At 34.5% G+C, this 6039-nt stretch overlaps 1 protein-coding gene across 1 annotated transcript in view; it reads right to left on the bottom strand.

Annotated features, from left to right (window-relative positions):
• The window catches only part of LOC136845924 (uncharacterized), a 32042-nt gene extending 31854 nt beyond the window's left edge, over positions 1-188 (bottom strand). Inside the window, exon 1 of the mRNA XM_067116414.1 lies at positions 1-188. This exon is cut by the window's left edge and continues 358 nt beyond it. The gene's annotated coding sequence lies outside the window, so the exon portion shown is untranslated.
• Positions 189-6039: the final 5851 nt, after the last annotated feature.

The raw sequence follows: 6039 nt of genomic DNA, 5'->3' as shown, positions 1-6039 counted from the left end.
TTGCCATTTTTTTTTCTTCCGACGAGTTATCGCCGTGATCGTTCATATTGGGGGGTTTAATATCAGTCTGTTTTTATTGGAAAATTTAGGTTTTTAGTGACAAATTTGTAAAAAGAGTTACTATTAAATGTGACTTCGTGTTCGTGTTTCAGTTAGTTTTATATTTATGCTTCCAGCTTTTCTGACAGTTTTTTTGCTTCTGGTTCCAGTCTTTCAGTAAAACGCCAGTTTATGGCTTTTGCTGAGAAAATCGATATTGGAACCGATCTTTTTTTCAAGGAGATATATCGGTATACCACAACTGACCTTTGCTGGCACACGTGCAGTGCCAGTTTTACAATGACAAATTCAACACACGTGTCGTTCCCATTACCAACACTAGACAAAATAAGGGGTTGATTGTCCTGTGGGTTAACGCCCTTCCCTTATCAAATACCAGGCATTATGCAAACTTGCAATTCATTCAAGAGTCTTTGGTAAATGACAGCTGGGTCTAATGAAGCCCCGCCCACAAACTAATTATTGCGTAAGCGTAATGCACTGTCGTTTTGCTCCAGTGACGTACCGTGAACCTAATCGAATGTTTTTGTAAACATCGGTAACAGTTAGCTGAGCGAGGAGAGTTCCGTGCATTATTTATAATCGATAACTGCTTTTCCGAGTTCCCTTGTGACCTCATTTTCTGAAGCCTACATTTGCCAGTATTCTGAAAGAAGAAGAAAATTTAATTGGCTATAGGGGTTAAAGTTGTAGGCCTGTTGCTATTAATACAGAGCTTTGAGGAAAGAAACCAGTTTGTTCTTAAATTAGTTCGAATACCTTCTTTTCTCTCTGTTGGCGTTAGGGGTGTAGGCCTATTGCTATTGATACAAAGCTTAGAGGAAAGAAAAATTATTTGTCAAATTAGTTCGAATGTCTTCTGATAATGTTTGTCTTACTGTTTCTTTTCAAGTTTTGATATCTGCTTCCTGTTCTTATTTCTCAGGTAGGCGTTTCGAAATCATTCTTTGTCATTCTTATCTAATAGAGCTAACAGTCCTGGGACCGTCTTCTGTTTGGATTTATTGACCAGACCATTATAGAACCCTTGTTTATGTCATTGATATGGAATGTGCAGACGATTTTTTTTACCAAAGAAGAATGGAAGAATAACATTTCAGAGTTATAATTCAGTTTGTTTGATCTGATGGCCGGAAAATGCTTCTCTTCTTGTATGTTTACTGGAGTCAATAAATTATGATAATTCGCATGACGCCCGTTCCTGGAAATTCCACTTTAAAATTACCAAGGGTTCCAGACGATACTCACACACACACACACACCAAAAACACATTATATATATATATATATATATATATATATATATATATATATATATATATATATATATATATATATATATATATATATATATATATATACATATATATGTGTATGTATATATATATATATAATACATATGTATATATATATATATATATGTATATATATATATATATATATATATATATATATATATATATATATATATATATATATATATATATATATATATATATATATATATATATATAGTACATACATTCACATACCGTAAATGGAAATAGTAGAAGGAAGAGACGATATTTTAGAATTTTAGTTGAATGAGAATTATTATGATATAATTTATGAAGTAATTCTCGTGCTATTTTCCCATGACAATTTGAATGAAAATTTGCTTATTGCAGAGAGCGTAAAATGAATGAATGCAATAAATTTTTAAAATGGCTATGAGGAACGACAATGAATAAATTGATTGATATGATTTGAGTATAATATGCACACACGTATTCACGATGAATAGGACTATGAATTTTCAAGGCAAAGTTTGACTCATGTTGTAAATACGCAAAAATCAAGAAATGGCAAAATTATTGAAAAGAATAATAAAAACTCATTAAAACTAAAGAATAAAAAGATAAAATAACTATAAAAGTGCAAGATATGAAGTAGACATAAATGATATATTTCTATAATTACCAACAGCAAAAACGGTTATAGAAGATGAATGCGAAGAAGGGTTATAAATTAAGAAAAGCCAGTAAAGAAGAAAATAGGAAAATGATAGAACAGGCAATCATAAAGGGAACATTAGAACGCCCGCCTCCCCCCACCGCCCAGCATGCGCGCGCGTGTGCGTGCAAGTGTTTTATGTTTACGCGGTTGCGTAGATACCAAACTTGCAGTTATTCGATACAGTCCGACTACTCTTGGGAACAGCTTGTTCCTCGGTTATTTTCCAGGAGTCTATTTTCATCCAGTGATGGATGAGAAACAGATAATGGTGTTTCATTTCCATTTTGCCGAGGTATATATTGGCTCTAATGTATTGGTATGATTCGCCATCCTTCTTCCTGAAGCCGGCAATCGCTCTTTTAGTTGGGAATTGACTGTATAAATTGCAAAGATGTTATATGTAAATTTTGGTTAGGTATACCCTGGAAATAATGTTAATATTTGTTTATCTATCTGTATGTCGTGCTGCCCTAGGAAATGGTGATGCATGTATAGATGCATTCATACACACAAACATCACAAATATACATAATACTGTATATATATATATATATATATATATATATATATATATATATATATATATATATATATATATATATATATATATATATATATATATATATATATATATATATATGTGTGTATATATATATATGTGTGTGTGTATGTGTGTTTATGTTTATGTATATACACATACACATACACGCGCTGGAGCACACACACACACGTATATATGTATATATATATGTATATATATACATATATATATATAGAAATAATCAACACAATCACGTGTGGAACAGAAATAAACTTCTGACTCACATCAGGATCGAATCCAGGTCTTTCAGCTGAAAGGCAAGGGCGTTGCCCACTAGGCCATACAAGTCATAAAAGAAGTTGGAACCTGAGAGCAAGTGCACCCAAGGAATTACCTGGGCAAGCTAATTGCTTGCATACCAGCGTGTTTTCACCAACTTCCCGACTCAGCAATGACCCAATTGACAGCATTTCATTCGAATTATCCCTTCTGAGTGAATAAGATAGAAATAATCAACACACAATCACGTCGAAACAGAAATAAATGTCTGACTCACATCAGGATCGAACCCAGGTCTTTCAATTGAAAGGCAAGGCCGCTGCCCACTAGGCCATACAAGTCATAAAAGAAGTTGGATAATTCGAATGAAGTGCTGTCAGTTGGGTCATTGCTGAGTCGGGAAGTTGGGGAAAACATGCTGGTGTGCAAGCAGTTAGCTTGCCCAGGTAATTCCTTGGGTGCAGTTGCTCTTAGGTTCCAACTTCTTTCATGACTAGTATGGCCTAGTGAGCAGCGCCCTTGCCTTTCAATTGAAAGACCTGGGTTCGATCTTGATGTGAGTCAGAAATTTATTTCTGTTCCACACGTGAATGTGTGTTGATTATTTCTATCTTATTCACTCAGAAGGGATAATTCGAATGAAATGCTGTCAATTGGGTCATTGCTGAGTCGGGAAGCTGGGGAAAACGCTCTGGTATGCAAGCAGTTAGCTTACCCAGGTAATTCCTTGGGTGCAGTTGCTCTCAGGTTCCAACTTATTTTATGACTTGTATGGCCTAGTGGGCAGCGCCCTTGCCTTTCAATTGAAAGACCTGGATTCGATCCTGATGTGAGTCATATATATATAAAAGCAGAAAATAATGCCACAGTTATCCTTTTAAAGTCAGAGTCAAGGTTGAATCTTTGTGTTCTGAAAGCTTTCACAGTGTTGACCATCTTAAATACCTAGATAGAGGGCTCATCAGCAGTACGACAACCCTTCCTAAATCCACTGCATCACTTCCCTGTATTTTGCACCTATTCTTTCACTTCCAGATTTCTTTAAGAGCCCTCCATTACAATACTTCTCCCCCTCTGTCACCTTGGCCTTCCACCACTCCTTTCCAGTGCTTTTAAACTATTCGCAGAACTGTCAGCATCCAGTCTTCCGACATGACCAAACCACCCAAAAACACATTTACCCATTTGATGTGTCCACATTCCATACTCTTTCATCCTTTTTAACTCCACATAATTATCCTGTGCAAACGGTTCATCTTAAAGCTTCAGACTTAATTTTTTTATTCTTCATTTCCACAAAGGGGAATTAGCTCAACTATCACTTCGTTCATTCTGATTTTGGCTCAGTTCACTAAAGTGAATAAAAACATCCATAGAGAGTGTATTTGAGGCATTTGTTTCGTGCTCATAAACCACAAGTTCATTGTTGACTCATGAATTTATAAGGACCACATTCTGCCGCCCTGCCTTTATAGTTGTATATATATACATACTGTATACATATGTATATATATATATCTATGTATCTATCTATCTATATATATGTGTGTATATATATATATATATATATATATATATATATTATATATATATATACAGGTATATATTTATATAGCAATGGAAATTCTCAAACCAAGAGTTGTTAAACAAAACTTCAGACTTCATGGCCGTAAGGGTTTCGCACTTACACGAATGCTAAATCACGGTTAGAACATGTAAGCTATAGAAAAAGTCACGTATGCAAAGAAATGCAAGCTAGAGAGAGAATTACACAAGTTAAAGCCTAAATGTATAAACGAGAGTACACCCTAAATTTCAAGGCCATGTCCATAAAATATGCTGTGTAGAAGCCTCCATATATATATATATATATATATATATATATATATATATATATATATATATATATATATATATATATATATATATATATATATGTGTGTGTGTGTGTGTGTGTGTGTGTGTGTAAATCATATTCCAATATGTGCATATTTATGAGAGAGGAAAATTTTCAACGAAAATTTGTTAAGTGAAACTAAAGACTATACGACTCTGTGATTCGCTCACTTACATGAACGCTAAATCACGGTTAGAACACACAAACTAAAGAGAAAGTCACCTAATGCAAAAACAAGTTAAAGAGAAAATTACTCATAACATAATGTGTGTGTGTATGTATGTATATATATATATATATATATATATATATATATATATATATATATATATATATATATATATATATATATGCTATACGTACCTATAAACATTAACAGGTGCATGCTTTGATGTGCTAGTAGTGCAGCTACGTCGTACGTATCTATAAAGCTCAACAGAGAGCATGCGTTGATATGCTATTAGTGCGCCTGTGCTGCAAGGAGCTTTAAATGAACTGATGCTAGGAGCAAGGCCTAGAGGGTACAATATTCACTAGACCTAGGTTAGGGGTATGGCAGCATGTGGTCGTGCAATAGTAATAATGTATATTGCCTTTATTGAAGAAAAAATGAGACTCACAACTCAGCTCCTACTCCTGGATATATTATGTGTAAGATGCATGAGGAAGGATGGGCCTAAAGTACAGGAAGAGCTCAGAGTTAATGCAAAAGAAATAAATGGCACTTCTGTGCAGGGGTTCGATGAGTTCCTGATTATCCTTTTACGAGTGAAGTGAAGAATGTTGTGGAATTGTTTGCACATAGGTTTCATCTACAGTTCAGCATTTGTGGTATAAATGTGTCGGAAACTTGAGCTGTTTTTTTTTTTTATGGTAAACAGTATCCATATTTGTGCTCAATTATGCAAGTGTAGTATCCCTATATATGACTGGAAGAAATTCCACAGTTGTTGTCTCTGGAATTTATGTAATTCTGCATATACGCTTTTAGCGTCATGAAAATGTTTATAAATCGATCGTGTTAGTTTGGTTGGGGGGAATTTGTTTGTGTTTCGTCAGGTAGGACATTTTCACATTCTTTGCATTCCTTTCATTGCACACCGTTCATCAAATGGCCCCAGCTACGTACACGGACCCACATTCATAATAGTTTTATTTCCATTGCGGACCCGTGCCCCCACAATAAAATTTTATTTATACACTAATTGCTAAGCTAAGCTTTCTACCAAGCTGAGTTTTTCTTAAAGTTCCGGCTTTGCCGGCATTT

This window comes from Macrobrachium rosenbergii, chromosome 14 (genome assembly GCF_040412425.1).
Source record: "Macrobrachium rosenbergii isolate ZJJX-2024 chromosome 14, ASM4041242v1, whole genome shotgun sequence".
Taxonomy (NCBI): Eukaryota; Metazoa; Arthropoda; class Malacostraca; order Decapoda; family Palaemonidae; genus Macrobrachium; species Macrobrachium rosenbergii.
The sequence above is the reverse complement of the archived record's forward strand: the minus strand, read 5'-3'. Positions and strand labels throughout refer to the sequence as shown.